The sequence below is a fragment of the Enhydra lutris genome, unplaced genomic scaffold (genome assembly GCF_002288905.1).
Source record: "Enhydra lutris kenyoni isolate GAN:26980312 unplaced genomic scaffold, ASM228890v2 scaffoldscaffold68, whole genome shotgun sequence".
Classification (NCBI taxonomy): Eukaryota; Metazoa; Chordata; class Mammalia; order Carnivora; family Mustelidae; genus Enhydra; species Enhydra lutris.
The window spans coordinates 13,500,203-13,523,019 of record NW_019154152.1 but is presented as its reverse complement, the minus strand read 5'-3'; the positions used below and the strand labels follow the sequence as shown (position 1 = coordinate 13,523,019).

The window sequence follows — 22,817 nt, the reverse complement described above, 5'->3', positions numbered from 1 at the left end:
ACATAAAAAAAAATTATGGTCATCTTAATTTGAATATTCATTCACTCATTAACGAATATTTATTAAAGGGTATAAACGAGGCACAATTCTAAGCACTGGGGAGAAGCATTGAACAAATAAAGCCCTTGCTCTCATGGAGTTTACAATCTTACAAACAATAAGCAAACAAGTGTGTGCATATAATAGAACTGGTAGGACAAAGTATTATGGAGAAAAATAAATGTAGGATGAAAGAAAAAGATTATTTTATAAAGAATGGAGCCTCACTGATAAAGTCACATGTTAAAGGACCTTAAGGAAAAAACACATTTAATGTTACCAAGTTAACATTTTAAATGAGTTAGTTTTATTCATAACACTGTATTTTTCTATCTCTTTTTCAATATTGCCAACAGAGTATTTTCCTGCATACAACCTGTAGATATTTTTGGCATATAACCTCATTTTTTTTTAAGATTTTTATTTATTTAACACATGGAGAGAGAGATCACAAGTAGGCAGAGAGGCAGGCAGAGAGAGAGGCGGAAGCAGTGTCCCTGCTGAGCAGAGAGCCTGATGCGGGATGTGGGGCTCCATCTCAGGACCCAGAGACCATGACCCAAGCTGAAGGCAGAGGCTTAAGTTCCTCTGAGCCATCCAGGCACCCGAACCCAATTTTTTTTTTTAATCCTTAAAGCCTTTGTGGTTTTTATTGGTCTAGAGAATAAAGTCAAAACTCTTCAACCTGTCATTCAATGCTCTCCAAAGATGGATCACAACTTCATCACAATTTCTTCTTTCTCCAGCATTAGATCTCTTAACCCTTGACTACCAAATTACAATAGATACATGCCATATATTTTTAAACCTTCTGCTCTGTTTTCTCAGCTGACATTGTTTTTTCACCTTATCTCTACATATTTTTAAATCCAAGATATTCAGGACTGCAGGAGGCACACAACACAGGTTAGTAATATAAATAGACGATAAAAACCCAAATTAAGAACAGGAATAAAAGAGAAGTTCTAAATGCTATCAAAAAGGTGGGGGGGAGTACACACTTCTGCCTCCTTAAATGTACATGACACTTCTATAAAATTCTATGTACATGCAGTGATCAAAATGTAGTATTAATTTTAGGACTTATTAAGAACTCTATACCCCGGGCGCCTGAGTGGCTCAGTGGGTTAAGCCGCTGCCTTCGGCTCAGGTCATGATCTCAGGGTCCTGGGATCGAGTCCCGCATCGGGCTCTCTGATCAGCAGGGAGCCTGCTTCCCTCTCTCTCTCTTTCTCTCTGCCTGCCTCTCTGTCTACTTGTGATCTCTCTCTCTGTCAAATAAATAAATAAAATCTTTAAAAAAAAAAAAAAAAAAAAAAAGAACTCTATACCCCATTGAGGATGATAAATATTTGTTGTAGAAAAGCAGGCTCCTTAAAAAGTTGACTTTTGTCCTTTTTCAGTTGTCTCAACTATTCTGAAAGACTCTTATTTAATACACCTGAGAAATGTGGAAGAGACTTAGAAACACTGGATCTAATGCAAAGGCAGGGAACAGCAATTTAAAGGCCTACAAGTACAAGAGAATTGTCAGACTCTTGGTGTGGGAGGCAAACATTCCACCACCTTCACTCACTTATTAAAAAAAAGTCCTGACGAATATTTTAATCACATCCCTTAAGCACATTTCCAATTATAGGCAAATAGTATTTAAAATCTGATACTTTAATAGAGAAGGAGAAGGAGAGAGAAAAAAGAACCCTTAAGGCAAAAAAGTACTTTCAATCCATTTATGGAGAAACTATCAGATGTAAAATACTTCGTATATATTTCCTTAGTAAATCTTCACAGAAACTTTATAAGGTAGGTCTCAAACCCATTTTACAATAAGGAAAAGGAGAGGATAATGACTTGCCTAATGCCACAAAACTAGTACATGGCAAAACCAAAAGCATTAATAGGAATAAAGAGGGAAATTACATAATGATTAGAAAGGCAATGCAAAAAGGAGATATAATAATCATGAATCTGTATGAACATATACCACAGCAAAAACTAATTAAGATTATAAGGAGGTATTAAGAAATCCAAAATAATGCAAGAAATTTTAACACACCCCAATTAAAAACAGATCAGGCAGACCAAAAGGTAGTAAAAATGTAGAAAAACTGAACAAAATTAACAAATTTGATCCTAATATATTTATATATATATGTATATGTGTGTGTGTGTGTGTATAATAAACAGAATATATATTCCTTAAGGTAAACAAAGAACAATTAAAAATACATCAGGTCACAAAGAACTTTCAAAGAATTCATATTATACAGACTTTGCTCTTGGATCCTAGCTGCTATTTTCCAAGCCAAGTTTTCTGGCTACCTGGCTGATTATTCTGGATTACCCAATATTCTTTCTCAATAAATTCTTCTTCTGCTTAAATTTGCCAGAGTAGATTTCTGCTGATTAAAATGAATAACCTGGCTGATTCCATCTTTTATACAGAACTATGAAATGACCATAAACCAACCTCTAAGAAAAAAAAGACAGACAACAAAGTAATACTAAGAATAAAGAGGACCAAAATACAGATATCAAGGGGAGTTCAAATCTCCAAAGACTACTCAAACAATGCTCTCATGAATAATCTTGCAGGTATAATATTTTGCAAGTATATTCACAGATTAAATTGCTGGAATCAGAATTACTGTGTCAAAGAATATGTGCATACATGCTTTTGTAATTCTGATAGACAATACCAAGTCGCCCTTCCTTCCTATAGCCTATGCAGACTTAGGTCCCACCAGCAATGCAAGAGTGTCATCTCCTCGTATCCTGTTGTATCACACAATGAGTGCTGAAACTTTTTAGCTTTGCCAATCTAACAGGTGAAATTCTGTATCTTATATACATATTTTATGAGTAAAACTGAGTACTTTTCATGTTTGAGTAATTTGCGTTTACTTTGATATGAAACGTCTATGCATTTCCTTTACTCTTTACATTAACTTTTTCTTCTTGATTTGTTAAAGCTCTCTATAAGGCAAATTAGCCTTATGTCATATGACTAGCAATACTTTTCCTAGTTTATCATTTGTCTTGACTTTGCTTGTGGTGGTTATTTTTATGTAGTTATATTAATCAAACTTCTTTTTCACAGCTTTAGTATTTTGTATATTTGGAAAGACCTTCCCCAGGCCAACATATCATAGTTTCTTCTGGTACGAAGTATAAGGTACTTCTCCTACCTACTTTTAAAAATTCTATACCTGGGGCACCCAGGTGGCTCAGTTGTTAGGCATGTGCCTAGGGCTCAGGTCACGATCCCAGGATCCTGGGATTGAGCCCCACATCGGGCTCCCTGCTCGGTGGGAAGCCTGCTTCTCCCTCTCCCACTGCCCCTGCTTGTCTTCCCTCTCTCACTGTCTCTGTCAAGTAAGTAAATAAAATACTTTTTATAATTCCGTATCTTTATTTTTATTTGGGGAGCAACATAAGGAGCATAATCTTATAAATTTACTATCCAACACAAGGGACCAAAATCTTTTAGTGATGGCCTGATGGAAATTATGAAAAAAAAATTTTTTAAAGATTTATGTATTTATTTGAGAGAGAAGGGGGGTGGCCAGGGCAGAGGGAGAGAATCTTCAAGCAGACTCCTCACTGAGTGTGGAGCGTGACACGGGGGCTTGATTGTACAAACCATGAGATAATGACCTGAACCAAAACCAAGAGTCAGCTGCTTAACTGATTGAGCTACCCAGGCACCCCATGAAAATTTTTAAATTACTGTTGGGTAACTGGCTTTCTCTATAATGGTTCTTGCTAACATTTAGAACAAAAATGTCCAAAGAACTTAACATCTTCATTATATAATGTAAAACAATGCAAAAAGCCTGATTCCCAACTTAGAAGTTTCCAGAGCCTTGGATAAGTCAGTCTTAACTTCCTCTCCTGTAAAACCAGAATAATACCCGTCATGACAGGCCATTATGGCCAATAAATGAGTGTATTGAGAGTGAATATACTACAAACTATTTCAGCCAGTAGAGTGGCATACAACAGAATCTAATAACTACAAAATTGTCTCTGGTGTTGGAGAGAGAAAGAAACTGTGGTTTGGTCTGATTTACTTGCAAGTATAACTTCCAAGAAACAACGATAAATGATCCAATTGCTTTGACAGGTGTATTGCATGAAAAGTTAAAGTCACGTTGGGATACCTATTAAGAAATCTCAAAGTTCATATATAAGGCCAAGTGGAACTCAGTATAGTGACTGAAATCTTACTATGCCTTGACTTATTTGAGAGTCAAAGGTAACGGTAGGGTAGAGGTAAAGGAGAAATTTATATTCAACAAGATCAGTACTGATATAGATTAGTTTAATCGTGGATTAAGATTAATAAAGTTTAATTCATTAAGAATATAAAATGTTAAATAGTCAAGATCACTTTTTACCTCAACAGAGCTGTGCTACATTAAATGACATTGTACCCAAAAATTCAAAAATTACATAGCTAAATATAAAACATGAATTGGTCCAACATGACATTAACTTTAATATTTAATCCTATTTCCTATTTTACTAATGCCCCCCAGAAATGTCAACAAGACCAAAAAAAAAAAAAGACCCATCTTTTTCCTATGGACTTACAAAAAGAACATATTAGATTCTGATACCTGCTCTGTCAATTAAGTGCCAAGGCTTCTCTTTGCCTTGGTCTCCTCATCGATCAAATGAAGTTCAAAATACTGGCCAACCTACCTCCTAGGAATGCAGAAGATCACAATTAATAGAAGTAGTAGTAATCAATGAAGAACCCCTATAATAAGAACTAACATTTAATAAAAGCACACTACATGCTAAGTGTGACACACACACACACACACACACACACACACACACCATACACTAAAATTAAAATATCTTTAGATCTCAGTTTCTACCCAAGACACAAAGGCAACACACTAGATGACTTCTGAAATTAATGATTCAGTAATAATATTTTTATTTCATTTTAATTTACCACTCAATAGCTTTCTCTAAATTCTTAAATACTCTATAATAAAGTCTAAAATGATGGGTAAAAATGTTATTAGGATTTTAAACTTACATGGAGTAGCTATAATATCAAAATAATTTCTTTGAAGCTTTATGAAACATGGTGTTTCATTCCACTTGGACGACTGACAAATGGAACAGAAAAAAAGCTAAAAAAATGAAAATCTCCCCATTTATTTATTTATTTAGAGCATGAGCTGGGGTGGGGGATACAGAAGGACAGGGAGAGAGAAAATCTTAAGCAGGCTCCATGTCCAGCACAGAGCCTGAGGCAGAGATCAATCTCACAACCCTGAGATTATGACCTGAGCCAAAATCAAGAGGCAGACACTTAACCGACTGAGCCACTGAGATGCTCCAAAATCTCCCCTTTTAAATAAGAGTCTTCTATGAGGTCTCTTAAAACTGATTGGAGGGCACCTGGGTGGCTCAGTGGGTTAAGCCTCTGACTTTGGCTCAGGTCATGATCCCAGGGTCCTGGGATCAAGCCCCACATCGGGCTCTCTGCTCAGCAGGGAGCCTGTTTCCTCCTCTCTCTGCCTGCCTCTCCGCCTACTTGTGATCTCTGTCAAATAAATAAATAAAATCTTAAAAAAAAAAAAAAAAAACCTGATTGGAGAACATGTATATAACCAACATTATTAATTTTATATTTATCAAACATTATTAACCTTTCAGGTTCCCTGTTTTTTTAATAAAAAAAAAAAGCAATCATTTGTAATAAAATAGTTGGTGTCTGCTGATGTAGGACTCTATTTCCTTCTGCCTTTCTAGGGTCATATGTCAGATTCCTCCTCTCCAAAAGATGAAACTGTGGTTGAAACACATGCAATACTACTGCTAAAGCAGAGAAACAGGAAAAAACCCAGATGACCTTGGCATGGAGATGCCTTTTTAGATACACTTTCTTTTTTTTTTTTTTTTTAAGATTTTATTTATCTATTTGACAGACAGAGATCACAAGTAGGCAGAGAGGCAGGCAGAGAGAGAGGGGGAAGCAGGCTCCCCACTGAGCAGAGAGCCTGATGCGGGCCTCAATCCCCGGACACTGGGATCATGACCTGAGCCGAAGGCAGAGGCTTTAACCCACTGAGCCACCCAGGCGCCCCTAGATACACTTTCAAAAACATAATCCGTGGGGTGCCTGGGTGGCTCAGTGGGTTAAAGCCTCTGCCTTCGGCTCAGGTCATGATCCCAGGGTCCTGGGATCGAGCCCCGCATCAGGCTCTCTGCTCAGCAGGGAGCCTTCTTCCTCCTCTCTCTGCCTGCTTCTCTGCCTACTTGTGATCTCTGTCAAATAAATAAATAAAATCTAAAAAAAAAAAAAAACATAATCCGTGTACATCATTAAAATTAAAAATTTCTGCTCAGCAAAAGACAATGTCAAGAGAATGAGAAAGTAAACCACAGACTGGAGAAAATACATGCAATAGATATAGCTGATTTAAGACTATTATCTCAAATATATAAAGAACTAGTGGTGCCTGGCTGGCTCAATTGGTAGAGCATGCAACTCTTAATATCAGGGTGGAGAGTTTGAGCCCCTCGCTGGGTGTGGAGATTACCAAAAAAAAAAAAAAAAGAAAGAAAAGGTAAAAAAAATATAAAATAAAATATACCAATAACTATTAAAATTCAAAAGTAAGAAAACAACCTGATTTTTTTTAAGTGGGCAAAAGACCTTAAGAGACACCTCACCAAAAATATTCACATGGCAAATAAGCACATAAAAAGACACTCCATATTGTATGTCATTAAAGAATTACAGATTGAAATAAGATACTACTCCACACCTCTTAGAATTGTCAAAATCCAAAACACTGACAACATCAAATGCCGGGGAGAATGTGGAGCAAAAGGAACTCATTCATTGCTGGTAGGAATGCAAAATGGTACAGCCACTTTGGAAGACATATCTGGCAGTTTCTTAGAAAACTAAACATAGTCCTACCATATGATCCAGCAATTGCACTCCTTAATATTTACCCAAATGAGGTAAAAACTTATGTCCATACAAAACCCTGCACAAAGATATTTTTATCAGCTTTATTCATAATTGCCAAAACTTGGAAGCAACCAAGATATCCTTTAGTAGGTAAATGGATAAATTGTGGTACATACAGAAAATGGAATATTATTTAGTGTTACAAAGAAATAAGCTATTAAAGACATGAGATGACATGGAGGAAACTTAAATGCGTATTACTTAGTCAAAGAAGCCCTTCTGAAAAAGTTACATACTGAATGATTCCAACCATAGGACATTCTAGAAAAGACAAAATTATGGAAACAATAAAAAGATCAGTGGTTGCCAGGAATGGAGGATAGGTGGGGATGAAGTGGCAGAATTCGGAGGATTCTTAGAGCAATAAAAAAACTCTGTATGATATTACAATGATGGATATATGTCATTATATGTTTTTTCCCAAACCCATAGCATGTACAACAAGAGTGAAACCTAAAAGTAAACTATAGACTTTGGGTGATTATAATGTGTCATTTTAAGTTCATCCTTGGTAACAAATCTATCTGGTCAATGTTATCAATAATGGGGGAGACTAAAAACACCATCACCCTCCTTAGTCCAGAGGAGTTAGTCCCAAACTCAATTCCTCCACCACCTTCTATAGGGATTTTCAAATTTTATCAGTACAGAAACAACTACTCACACTTCCTTCACTGCACAGAAAGACATGCTAGAAACTACTTCAGGTGTCACCGAGGTGCTGAGTATCTTGGTATTTATAAATGAATCCAATGGTTGTAGGAATTCTTAATGCCTTTCCTCCAACAATGACTATGTTTAACAGGAAGAGAAACTCTCTAAGGATATGATGACTTAAGAATGACACCACCTATGGCTGGTGACGTAAGCTGAGCACTGCACTCAGTCTAATGTGAACTGTAGGAGCAGCTAGCTGTACTTCCTTGAAGGTCCTTCCTGAAAAGGATTTTCTCTGGGGTAGGGTGACTGGTTACTAATAAAGGCAAACAAACAAAACTAAATATAAAACAGGCATTTTTCTAATTGCACCAAACCTCAGGAATGAAGTATCATTGTCAAAGCATACTCAATACAAAATTAGAAAGAGAAACTCACTCAACTGTACTGGAAAGATGTTAACCCTAACAACTCCCAAAGCCAAAGTTAATCATGTCTTGGTACCTGACGGTGCTTGAGTTTTCACCCCCATAGGTTCAGTATCTTATAAGTACATCAGGATGAATAAGAACTTTGGAGTCAGGTCCCAAGACCTAGATCCTAATCTGAATACTCCTACTTACTAGCTACTTGTCCTTGGACAAATTAAAAAAAAAAAAATCTCTTTGGATGTAGTGCCTGCTGGGCTCAGTTGGTAGAGCACACAACTCTGATCTCAGGGTTCTGAGTTCAAAACCCACATTGGGTGTGGAGCCTACTTAAAAAAAAAGAAAGAAAGAAAGAAAGAAAGAAAGAAAAGAGAAAAGAAAAGAAAGGGAAAGAAAAAAGAAAAAAATCTCTTTGGGTACTTTCCATCTCAATCAGCACCACAGATGGCTATGATGGCTGGCAGTTATGTAGCACTTAAATTATATGCCAGGCTCCTTTCTAAGCACTTTGTATTTATTAACTTATCTAATTTTCCTAATGACCCAAAGGGAAGGCACAATGATCCTCATTTTACAGGTGAGGAAACTGAAGCACAGAGCATTTATTTTGCCCAAGGCTATATTGCTATCAATGAAGGAGCTATGACTCGAACCCAAGCAATCTGACTCCAGAATCTGTGCTCTTACCTACTATGCCTTATTACTTAATAATTTTTTTAAAGATTTTATTTATTTATTTGACAGGCAGAGATCACAAGCAGGCAGAGGGGCAGGCAGGGAAAGAAGAGGAAGCAGGCTCCCCACCAAGCAGAGAGCCTGATGCGGGCCTCGATCCCAGGACCCTGGGATCATGACCTGAGCCGAAGGCAGAGGCTTTAACCCACTGAGCCACCCAGGTGCCCCTAATTTTTTAAAAAGGAAAAAAAAGCCTAACAACCCTATAAAACAATAGGCAAATTCCATGAACAGGCAGTTTTGGGAAAAAGTAAGCTAAGATGACTTACAAATCTATTAAAATGTGTTCAATGTCACTCATATTTTAAGGTATTAAAAACTTAAAACAAAATACTTCTTTATATCAGATTAGTAAAGACCAAAGAATTTGATAAAGACAAGAGTTAGCAAGGGTATCCTTTATCTTAAAGATAAATCATACACAGACGTAGTACAAAAACGTAGTACAAAGACATAGTATAAAAATGTTCACTGTGGATCATCACAATACTAAAGACTGGAAACAACCTAAATATCCTTCAGTCTGAAACTGACTGAATAAATTTTCAGATGACTGGGATACCACGAATCTTTTTCTATACTGTCTGTTTTTATTCCTGGTCTGGTTTCTGGGTTTACCCAGTAACTTTTGTTAGAATGTCATTCATTGTGTATGAAAAGCTGTAGAGGCTCTGGATGCTATTATATTCCCACAGAGCATTCGTCATATCCTCCACAAGCAGAGAGAATGCGGGCAGATAACCTCACAATCCAATCAGGACATGAGCTGATTCAAGGCTGGCTGTGATCTTTGTTAACACTAGTGAAGCCTAGCCTGGTTTGTAGTCCAAATACCAAACTTTAAGGCTACTTACTTAAGTACCATAATTAATACCACATATTATTCCTGCATGAACTTACTCTGCTTTTATTTTAAAACTATCCTTCAAAAAAGAACTAATCTAATCAAAATGTCATAGCCCACATACTAAGAACATATACAATGCTTACAACCTTTGACCTAATAATTAATTTCCAGGAATCTATCTAATAAAATAACCTAAAATACAGAAGAACTTTTATATAAAAAGATTTTCATTGTGGGGTTTCTAGGTGGTTCAGTCAGTTAAGTGTCTGACTCTGGCTGAGGTCATGATCTCAGGGTCCTAGGACTGGGCCCAGCATTGGCCTCCACATTCAGTGGGGAGTCTCTTTCTCCCCCTCTCTCTGCCCACCCACCCCCTTGTGCATGCGCTTTTTTCCTCTCTCGTTTTCAAATAAATAAATAAATAAATAAATAAATAAATAAATGATATTTTAAAAAAAGATCTTCATTGCAACCCTACTCATAATTATAAAACAAAAACTGAGAATAACCTAAAAATCCAATTTTGAGGGAATGGTTAGGCCAATTATGGGCAGTCTATACAATGTATGATCATCCTACCATGAAAATTATATAGAAAGACTTTTTAATAATGAGAGCTATTACATTAATAAGACAGGAAACCATTTAGGTATGAGAGATGCAAGTTGCCAGACTGAATGCCTTATAATTTCAAACATAAAAAACAAAACAAAACAAATCAAAAAAACTATTAAACAGGGGTGCCTATCTGGCTCAGTCAGTAGGGTATGTGACTCTCAGTCTTGGGGTGGTAAGTTAGAGCCCCACACTGGGCGTAGAGCCTGCTTAAAAAACAAAACAAACAAACAAAAAAAAACATTAAACAGAAATGGCAATAACAAAGGGGAAAAGAACAGCAATATAATTGTAGAAATCACAAAAGAAAAAAATAGTGATTAGATATCAAGTTTTCCTGTAAAATTATGTAAGAATTAAATAAATAAATAAATAAATAAATAAAAAAAGGGGGCGCCTGGGTGGCTCAGTGGGTTAAGCCGCTGCCTTCGGCTCAGGTCATGATCTCAGAGTCCTGGGATCGAGCCCCGCATCGGGCTCTCTGCTCTCTAGGGGAGCCTGCTTCCTCCTCTCTCTCTGCCTGCCTCTCTGCCTGCTTGTGATCTCTCTGTCAAATAAATAAATAAATAAATAAATAAATAAATAAAAAATAAAATTATGTAAGAATAAGGAAAAAAGTTTCCAGAAATTAAGAAATTAAAGCAGGAATGATCATTAAAGAAAAACGGAGTTGCTGTGGGAAAAGAAAATACACACAAATAAGGCACAAGACCCTTTTGCCAAGCTTATAAGTGAAGACAAGCTTATAAGTGAAGACAAGCTTATAGTTTTTCAAAATATTTAAGTAACAGAGACAATGACAGAATATCACAAGTAAACAATTGCTAAATGAAGCCTACAAGCAAACACTACAATCAACAGCCTCCACCCCCCCATCCACAGGAGGAAGAGAACCAGGAAAGAGAGGCAGGCTTTTAAAAGATGGGACCAAGCAGAAACTAACTGGTAAAACATAAGTAAGTCAAGAGATGGAGAAAGAGCAATGCCTGTGAATAACGAAGCACAAAGTATGAAGGCTGGACAGTAAATGAATATGATTTGCTAGAGCAGAAAGGCTGTTTGGAAGAGATGTACAGGTCAGATAGGTAGGCTGGGGAATAGGTTTTTTTTTTTTTTTTTTTTTTTTTTAAATATTTATTTGACAGAGAGAGAGATCACAAGTAGGCAGAGAGGCAGGCAGAGAGGCAGGCAGAGAGAGAGGGGGAAGCGGGCTTCCCGCCGAGCAGAGAGCCCGATGTGGGGCTCGATCCCAGGACCCTGAGACCACAACCCTGGCCGAAGGCAGAGGCTTAACCTACTGAGCCACCCAGGTGCCCCGGGAATAGGGTTTTCTTTACTTTTATGTGAAAACAATGCCAAATTTGGGGAGAATCTCCCCTGCATAGAATATGAAGGGGCTACTTTTGGGACTCTATCGTAATGTCTACCTGGGTTGGTCACTCAGTTAAATATTTGTTTGTCTGTCTGCTTTTTTAATATAGCATATTACCAGCCACATGAGTATGCCTGATTCCACAAGTACAAAGATCCTGGGCTGAGGAGAACACTTAGACACTATCACTTACCAGTGTGACACTGGGCACACTACAACTTCTCTGGTCCTCAGTTTCCCTATTCCCAAAAGGATAATAGTACTTCCCTCAACTGAACCATTATGAATGATTAAACATGATTTAATGTAATGTGTCTGGTACAGTGTTGGCTATATAACTAATACTCCTTAAATGTCAGAAACTTCCCCATAAGGAGAAAGAAGAATTCTACTTAACATTTTTCAGGGACAGAAATTTCTTAGAATTGTAGGGAAGTATAGGAATTCAGTAGGGGAAAAAAGAGATTTTTTTTTTCTACATATTAGTGGGGCAACTCAAAAGTACTTACTAAATTAATTGCTAAAAAAATGAATGATAATACTCAAATTTCAAGTTATATCTTGCTCCCTTTGCTTAAAAAATTAATCTGATTTGTACCTTGATCTGGAAAGAATAATGAGCAGCCTGGGGCTGACTCTGGCCTGACTCACGGCCAGAAACTAAAGGTTTTTGGCTTTGCAGACCATAAGGTCTCTGTCACAACTGTCCACTCTGCTATAGAAGCATGAAAGCAGTCACAGACAATATGAATGAGTATGGCTATGTTCCAAAAAACTTTAATTACAAAAATGAGCAGCAGGCTGGATCTGACCTGCTGACTAGTTATCAACCCCTGGAACTAAATGTTTGCATCCCCCCAAAATGCGTATGTTGAAACTTAATCCCCAGTGTGATGGAATTTCAAGGTGGGGCCCTGGAAAGGCGATTAGGTAATGAGAGCAAAGCCCTCATGAATGGGATTAGTGTTCTTATGAAAGAGACCCTAGAGAGTTCCCTCTTCCCTCTACCAAGTGAGAACACAGCAAGATGAACTAGGAGGTGGACTCCAGTGTGACACTAAACTATATGCATCTTATCTTTCACTTTCCAGCCTCTGGGAACATGAAAAACCAATTTCTACTGTTTGGGTTTTTTTTTTTTTTTTAAGATTTTATTTATTTGAGGGGCGAGTGGGTGGCTCAGTAGTTAAGCATCTGCCTTAGGCTTGGTCATGATCCCAGGATCCTGGGATCCAGCCCCACATCCGGCTCCCTGCTCAGTGGGAGGCCTGCTTCTCCCCCTCCCACTCCTGTTTGTGTTCCCTCTCTTGCTGTGTCTCTATCAAATAAATAAATAAAATCTCTAAAAGAAAACGATTTTATTTATTTGAGAGAGACAGAGACAGAGATAGCAAGAGAGAGCACAAGTAGGGAGGAGAAGGAGAAGCAGGCTCCCCACTGAGCAGGGAGCCCAATGCGGGGCTTAATCCCAGGACCCTGAGATCAAAACCCAAGCCGAAGGCAGACATTTAACGGACTGAGCCACCCAGGCACCCAAATTTCTGTTGTTTGTAAGTCCCTCAGTCCATGATATTCTGTTATAGTAGCCCAAATTGACTAAGACACATGGATGGGAGAAAGAGTAAGAGTAGAGACCCACAGGATTTGCAAAAGCAGGTATTAAATAAGAGCAAAGTGAAAGCATTAAGTTTCCTTGTTGAATTCAGAAATGGCCCAAATAATAAGACACAGGGAGCACCTGGGTTGCTCAGTGGGTTAAGCCTCTGCCATTGGCTCAGGTCATGATCCCAGGGTCCTGGGATAGAGCCCTTCATCAGGCTCTCTGCTCACTGGGGAGCCTGCTTCCCCCTGTCTCTTGGCCTGCCTCTCTGCTTACTTGTGATCTTGATATCTCTCTCTCTCTCTCTCTCTCTTAAATAAATAAATAAAATCTTAAAAAAAAAAAAGACACAGGCAGCCTGCACTGGATCAGCCCAGTCAAAGCAACATGAGACACACAATAAAAGAGGTCACAGAAGCAAACACAGGTATAGGAACGCTGCAGAGATGAAGGCCCTGTAGATCTAGGCAGAAAAAGACCGCCATATGATTGCCCCCACCATATCCTTTGGATTTACTTTCTGCTCTGTTGGAAGCAAAGAATCATTCACACTACTCCATAAAGTGAAATGATACCAAAATTAGAAAAAGTACAGAATTTGGAACCATACCACATACATTCAAATCTACCACCCACCGGATACTGTCTTTACGAAGTCTATGTTTCTTCACCTGTAAATGGGAGTCATATCTAGCTTAACAGGGTTGTTCTTCTCCTCTAATCTTCCAATACCTACTCTACAAATTCTGTGTGTATTAAATGGTAGCCTAACTGGCCTATTGACTCTTTTTGTCTTTCCATCTATCATCAACACTTCTTCCTTGGTTCTTCATAATATAAACAGACTCCTGACCCTAACATCCTCCTGCTTACTTTTATTGGCTTCTCTCTGCCTCCAAGATTTATAAACAGGACCCAATCTACCATTCCAGCCACATTCTTCCATTCCTGCAATACTGATCCCCTCTCCAGCCTTAACACATCTCACTATAACGAGATATGCCATACCTGTCTCCTCTATGAGAGGATGATGATTACTTCAAAACCCTGCCTACTGCCCTCTCCTTTGTGAAGCTTTTCCCACTAACCCAGAGAGAATGACATTAGCTTCCTGTAGGCTCTCATAACATTCTGGACTTATCTCAATGGTAGTAGCATTTATTACCTGTGTTATAATTACTTATCTCTGCCTCTGCCTCCCCAAACTAGGAGATTTCCTTGAAGACAGGGATGATCTCTAGGTATCTGTCCTAGTGTAAGACAGTGGCTTATAAATTTTTTGTTGAATGAACCAATGAGAATGATCTTTAATACCGTTAGCCCTATTGGGGCACCAGGGTGGCTCAGTCAGTTAACTGTCTGCCTTTGGCTCAGGTCATGATCCCAGGGTCCTGGGATCAAGCCCTACATCAAGCAGCTCCCTGCTCAGCAGGGAGCCTGCTTCTTCCTCTCCTTCTGCCTGCCTCTCCCCTGTTTGTGCTCTCTCCCTCTCTCACTGTCAAATAAATAAATAAAATCTTCACAAATAATATTATTAGCACCATTTCTTACTAAAGTCTTTCAAAGAATGTACTGTCTGAAGGGAATTGTAGTAAAGCTTTTCGTTACAGTTAAGGCAAAGGTAAACTTTAATAGAGTCCAATCTTTTGAGGTTTTTATTATAATAGTTCTACAGAACCAAACACTGGACAAAACACAAGAGAAGTGGCAAAATAGAAGTAAAGGGAAAATAAGTCCACTGCTATTCAGAAAAATAAAAACCAAATCAAAACTGGAAATAAGTTATCTTCAAGCCTAAAAATCTTATGGTAAATACATGTGACGAGGAAGACGGTCTGACAGCAGCTCATGCCAATTACAAACAAGCCAGTTTTGTTGCTGATAAATTCAGCTGAGTAAGACTAATGCTACCCTTAGCAGCATTAGGAATCTAGCATCTAGATGGAGAGACAGTCCACCCCATTACACTCTGCACTAGTCGGGCATTATTTAAAGTATAAGGGTCAGCTCTGAAAGGGTAAAGGAAACATCACATATAATCAAAAACTTTTAGGGATTTTTTTTTCCTAAGGAATCGTTTTCCTTCATTAAGCACTGTCTATGTATCCAATACATTCCAAGTACTATACTAAGTGCTAAAAACATAGAAACATCTTCTCTGACCTCAGAGAGTTCACTGCAGTGCCAGATACACAAATGAGGAACTGAAGTCCAGTGACATGAGTGATAGGCATGCTTATGTGGTGGCACAAAGGAAGGTAGCTGACTCCTATGTGGGTGAGAAAAAATTTCACAAAGCACTTATGCTTCACCTGGGCCTTAAAAGATGAGTATAATTTAACAGGAAGACAGTGTCTTCTAGGCAGAGTAATCATAGGTGACAAAAGGTCAAAAAGGATCCAAAAAGCATATCCATTAACAAGATCACTAAGTAATGTCATATGGCCAGAACCTTTGGAAAGGGAGGAAGAGAACCAAAGAGATTAATTTAAGAAGTTCAACCTAAAAATTCAGATAGAAATAATCATGTTCTTTAAATACTTGAATATTAGAACTAGGCAAACAGGTTTTAATTCACTAGAAAACTTAACTTTCAAACCATTAAAACTCTCCAAATATAGACAGCAATGAGTAGAGTCACCAGAATGGTAGAAGTATCCCTATTCATGTGTAAGATCAATCTCCCCCTGGTGTTCCAAATCACATCTTCTCTTTCTTCTTCATGACCTAAGCTCGTCAGTTAACTCTCTCCAGCACCATCAATTTCTCCCTAATATGAAAATACACAAATCTAATACACAAACATGACTTAATATCATCTTAACAAGAAAAACACTCTTGAGCTCTTGTCCTGCAGCAGATACTGGCCTTTTTCCTGCCCGCCCCCCCTTTACAGCAAAGCCCTCCAAAGAGTAGAGCGTACATTCAGTTTCTCCTTTCTCACTTTAACCCATGCTAATAGTACCTTTTTGTTTGTTTGTTTCACCACTCTCTAAACTGTTCTTAATAAAGTCACCAAGAAGGACCTCCAAGGTTTCCCAGGGTCAGTTTATAATATAGGCATATTATAAAAAACATAAAATATAGGCATATTATAAAAGAGTTCAATGAATGGGTATAATCTGATAAAAAGAACTAAGGATCTTTACAATCAAAACAGCTAATACCAGCCTCATGGAAACTATAAATCTGGGATAAACCAGCTCAGCTTCTGCACACAACTATCTTCATAGTAATACTATCCATTTCCTTTGGAAAACCAGAAAGGATAACGAGGTGTTGAAATTGGACAGTCTTACATCACCTTTATCAGTATGAATATCAGCAAACACTCTTCTTCCCTTACATATCATTACAATTGTCTAACACTTATTTTAATCTAATCTTCTAAATTAGACTGAGGCACAGTTACTAAGTATGAAAGATAATCCTTCTTCCTTCAGTGTTCCTCCTCTAGACATTCTTGTTCTCTTCAAGTCCATCCTTTCTAAGTATCTAGTTCAATGACTTACACAGACGAAGTACTCTGTAAATGTCTAGTAAATAAACTGTAAAACCTAACATATGGGACCTAGTACAAAGTAAATTCCATAAATGCTAACTCCCTCTCCAAAACCATCCTAACTTGAAGAATGCAGAAATCTGATAAAAACCTCCCTATGGTACATGAACAAGTTGATCTATTTCTCTCTCAGAAGTACCTGCATTGTTAAAGAACCACAAGAATAAGGGACCTAAAGAGAACTTCAGATACCACAGGATATATGAGTGATATCCTGAGGCAACAGAATCTTCCCTCATCACCAGAGTGGTTAATCATCAACACGACCCTATATACCAAAAGAAAGTTAAACCATTTCTTTTACTAATTCTTTTTACTAATTTCTTTTACTAATTTTTAATTTCTTTTACTAATTCATTAAAAAGCCATATACAGTAATACATATACACTTGGCAAGCACTGGAAACAAGCAGGAAATGTATAATTATTAACACTGGTTTTCTCTGGAGAGACAGACAATAATTGTCTCAACCGTTATTCATCCCCTTGTCTTTTCCCACCAAAGACAGCTGTTATTACTTTTTCCAGTACTATAGTTAGCAGCATTTTTTTTAAATTTTGTCCTGTGTATAGGTATATATATATGAATATATATCATGTCATACACATATTTCTGTATAGGGCAGACACCTATTGATGGAATTTCCACATGGTAAGAAATGTAGCTCTTCAACCTTACTAAGTGTGGCCAAACTGCTCTCCAAAATGGTTGTACCAGCTTATACTCTTCCAGCAGCATATAGTTCTCCATTATTAATTATCAATAACTGATCATAAATCATGCCAGTCTGATGGCCTCTCATCATTGGTTTAATTTGTATTTCCCAAATTACCAATGATAGTGAGCATCGTTCCAGATGTTTTTGGCCTTTCAGTTTTCCTCCTCTGTGAAATGTCTATATCCCCTCACCATTTTTCTAATGAGGTGTCTGTCATAGTGATTTGTGGTTCCTCATATATTTTGCATATTAGTCTTTTGTCAGTTATTTCATTGAAAATATTTTCTTCCACCCTGTGGTTTATCTTCTGACTTTATATTATCTTTTATCATACAAGTGTTTTACCTTTATGTATCAAATTATCAATCTTTCCTTTATGCTGTTTGTTTGTATGAAGAATACTTCTCTACCCCATTTTCACAGAAATACTTCTAGTATTTCTTAAGCTTTATAGTAGTCTGACCTTTAATCCATCTGGAATTAATTTTTTGTATATGGTATAAGGTAAAGATCTATTTTTTTTCCCCTGCTTTCTCTAAGGTTGGCTAACTAACCACAACACCTGAATATGGTGTCTTTGCCCCACTGATCTGTAATGCCACCGGTCATCTCTCAAATTCAAATATATGAGGGCATGTTACTGGACTCTTTATTTTTTTTTTGGAATTTTTAATTATTTAACATTGGTTATCCAACTATCCTGACACCAATACCTCACTGTTTTAATACAGCTTTATAATAGCTTAATTAATTTGATAAAGCAAAATGCTCCAAAATGGTCTTGACTGTTCTTGGCCACTAAACATCCTTATTGACAAGTTCCACTTTAAAAAGTTTCCTTCTGGGGCACCTGCCTTCGGCTCAGGTCATGAGCCAGGGTCCTGGGATTGAGCCCCACATCAGGCTCCCTGCTCTGCGGGAAGCCTGCTTCTCCCTCTCCCACCCCCCTGCTTGTGTTCCCTCTCTCACTGTGTGTGTCTCTCTCTCTCTCTGTCAAATAAATAAATAAATAAAAATCTTTTAAAAAGTTTCCTTGTGTTCCAAGTGTTCTCGCTTTGTAAATAATGAGTGGCAAATTCCATCAAATGTTCTTTTAAGAATCTATTGAGATGATCTAGGATTTTATTTTCCTTTCGTTCATTAATATAGTGAATTACATTTTTTTAAAGATTTTATTTATATGAAAGATAGAGCATGAGCAAGGGGGAGGAGGCAGAGAGAGAGGGAGAAGCAGACTCCCCACTGAGCAGGGAGTCCAATGCGGGGCTTGATCCCAGGACCCAGGGATCAGGACCTGAAGGCAGAAGCTTAAATGAGCCACCAGGCACCCCACATTAGATTCTTAATGCTACACTGAACTCGCATTCCTAGAATAAATGCTACTTGGTTATGATTTTTTTTTAATGTACTAACTTAGTATGTATCTCACTTGGGATTTTTTAAATATACATTCATGAGATTGGCCAGTATTTTTCCTTTCTTATCCTGTCCTAGTATGATTTTGATATCAAGTTGTAAAAGCCCTCCAAAATGAATCTGGGAACACTTTTATTCCCCGGAATAGTATGCATAAGGATCACCCATCCTGCAATATTTAGGTAACCTGTAAAACTCTGTGCCTGGTGCTTCTTTAATGGATAGAATTTTTCTTCCACTTTTTATTACGGAAAAGTCTCAAATATTTTTTAGAGAGACTTGTATATAATGAACCCCAACCTATCCATTCCCCCAGCTTCAACAGTCAATTCATTGCCAATCGTATTTCATATAATCCCCATCATTACCTCCCCCCACCCCACCCCTTGAAGAAATGATTTTTGAAACAAATCCCACACATCATATCATCCTAGTATCTCTCCTAAAGGATTCTTACAAAACATGTAACTAGAAAACTACTGTCACATTAAAAATTTCACAATCTTTAATACCAACAAACATCTAAGCAGTATTCAATTTCCTGTCAAATGTTTTTATAGTTTTTCAAGCCAGGATCCAAATAAGTTCATACACTTAAATTTGTTGTATCTTTTAATCTACAGGTTTCCTTTCTACTGCTCTTTTTCTTCTTCCTCTTCCTTCCCACCTCTCCTCTTCTTCTTCTTCTTCACATTATTTGTAGAAGAAAATGGGCCATGTATCCTGCAGTTCCCAACATTCTGGATTTTGCTTATTACATCCCCATATTACTTATAATATTTATATTATAAATATAGTATTTATATTACCCATATTACAAATAGATTTTACTATTTAAGTTCTTTTTTAGTTACACTTTTATTCATATTTTCTATTTATTCTTGAGTAAGCTGTGACAGGTTGCATTTTCCAGGAAGTTGACTATTTATACTTTTCAAACTCATGGCATAAAATTCCATATTCTATATTTATGGCATTTTTATATATTTATCATATCTATAGCTGTGTTCCCTATTTCATTCCTAACATTTATGACTTCTTGTTTTTTTCTTTGACCAATCTTGCCAGAGATTTGTCTATTATATAAATCTTATATTAGGACCTTCTGTGAAATTCCCATTTTGGCTTTATTAATCCTCTTCGCTGTTTGTTTTCTATTCCATTAATTCCTGTTATCTTTATTCTTTCTGATCTTCTACTTCCTTTGGGTTTAATCTGCTGTTACTTTCCTACCTTCTTCAGCTGGCCACTTAACTCAGTAATTTCCAGTCTTGGGGCGCCTGGGTGGCACAGCCTTGGTTTCGGCTCTAGTGGTGATCTCCAGAACCATGAATCAAGCCTGCATTGGGCTCTGCGCACAGTGCAGAGTCTGAGACTTTCTCTCCCTCTGCCTTACCCCCTGCAGTCTCTCTCTCTCTCAAATAAATACATAAATCTTTAAAAAATAATTTTCAGGGGCGCCTGGGTGGCTCAGCGGGTTAAAGCCTCTGCCTTCGGCTCAGGTCATGATCCCAGGGTCCTGGGATCAAGCCCCGCATCGGCCTCTCTGCTCAGCAGGGAGCCTGCTTCCCTTCCTCTCTCTGCCTGCCTGTGATCTCTGTCTGTCAAATAAATAAATAAAATCTTTAAAAAAAAATAATAATAATAATTTTCAGGGGCACCTGGGTGGCTCAGTCACTAAGCGGCTGCCTTTGGCTCAGGTCATAATCCCAGAGTCCTGGGATTGGGCCTGCACTGGGCTCCCTGCTCAGCAGGAAGCCTGCTTCTCCCTCTGTTTGTGTTCCCTCTCTCGCTGTGTCTCTGTCAAATCAATAAATAAAATTTTCAAAAAATAATAATTAATAATAATTTTCAGTCTTTCAATTCAAATACCTTGAAGATTTGGGCTCTGGCTCAGGTCATGATCCCAGGGTCCTGGGATCGAGCCCCACATCGGGCTCCCTGCTCGGCAGGAAGCCTGCTTCTCCCTCTGCCTCTACCTGCTACTCTGTGCTTATACTCTCTCTCTGACAAATAAATAAATAAAATCTTTAAAAAAAGAAATATCTTCAGATTCTAGGACATATTTCTTCACGTTAGCATCTCTGAAATTGGGATGTTTCTTACAACTTAAGTCTTACAATCACTGTCAGGCAGCAGTGACGATCCCACTGTCCTTGCTTATGCATAAACGTAGATAATTACAGAATAAGCTTGCAAAAAAAAATGTACTGATTTGGTGGTTATGCCTGGTGGCATGACTGGACAACTGTAATCTCTCAATACTAGCCAACAAACCTATTTAGACCATCTGACAAAGAACTATGAGTCTCATCTGAAAAGCTTTTGTTGAAGCCATTTGGCAAGCTCAAGAAAGCATCAGCATCAAAACTTGATGGGTGGGGCGCCTGGGTGGCTCTGTGGGTTAAAGCCTCTGCCTTCAGCTTGGGTCATGATCCCAGGGTCCTGGGATCGAGCCCCACATCGGGCTCTCTGCTCAGCAGGGAGCCTGTTTCCCCTGCTCTCTCTCTGCCTGCCTCTCTGCCTACCTGTGATCTGTCAAATAAATAAATAAAATCTAAAAAAACAAAACAAAACAAAACTTGATGGGTGCCAGCAGTGTCAAAGAAAATGATAAGGATAGCTATAGGGCACGCTTTTAAGAAATGCTGTATCACCAATGATCTCTCTGACACAGTAAGCAATACTAGGTAGAAAAACACAAACCTCTATGATTCAGTCATAACCTGATTTAGAAGAATCATGAACAGGAATATCCTAATTTATTACTTCACTTCCTTTTATAAATACATGCTCAAGTCATATGTTAAATCTATAAATAAATTTATAAGAGCTCTTGCAGGAAGCATAAAGTTAAAAGTGATAGGAAAGCATTGTTTGGTAAACGATAGTGCATCTTACAAAAGATGGCAACCTAAGATTCAATGAAATATAATATAGGCACTTAAATTTTCCTTAGTTTTGCTTTAGCTATATTCCATAGATTCTGAAAGAGTTGTTTCCACTGTTACTCAATTCTAAATATATTCCAATTTCCATGATTTTGTTTTTTACCATACATTATTTAGAAGTCTGTTTTTGCATTTTTAATTTCCAAACACAGACTAGGAGGGATATTGGTTATATTTGTCAGTAATTTCTAATTTTACTGTATTGGGGTCAGATAACATGGTTTACATAGCAATCTTTGGTATTTGTTGAAACTTTATGTGCCTAATTATGTGCACGTTGTATATTCGTTTAAAAGGAATGTATATTCTCTAATTTGGGAAAGGTATGTTTCTCTATAAATGCAGCAGATCAAGTTATTCATAGTATTTCTTTTAGTGGTTACCCTTAAATTTTTAATATGCATCCAAGAGCCTAAAGTTAATCAATATCTCTATCTCCCTGAACTATATATGGAAACTTAGAACTTTTTAATACTGACCACTTTCCCTCCCAGCTTACATTTTATCCTTGTCCAATATTTTAGTTCCACTTTGGTTTTGGCCCCCACAAAATAATCATCATTATTTTTGTTTTATACGGTCAATCTTGGCTTAGTTTACACACCAATTTCTCTCTTCACCATCTTTTTTTGTATCCTACTTTCTCCCGTTACATTTCTTTCTTTCTGAAATACATTCTTTAGCATAAGAGTTCTTTCAGAAATAGCATGGTAAATACTCTGTATTTTTGTTTATCTGAAAATATTTTTATTTTTCGATCACTCTTGAATGATAATTTAGCTGAATACAAAATTCAGATCTCTGTCAACACTTAGAAGACATTATTCCATTTTCTTCTGGCCTCTCTTGTTGATAACAAGATGTCTG

The 22,817-nt window shown here is 37.5% G+C and overlaps 1 protein-coding gene across 1 annotated transcript in view; it reads right to left on the bottom strand.

Moving 5' to 3' along the window:
* The window catches only part of LOC111159356 (ring finger protein 169), an 81,249-nt gene that overhangs the window by 48,601 nt on the left and 9,831 nt on the right, over positions 1–22,817 (bottom strand). The window lies entirely within an intron of this gene.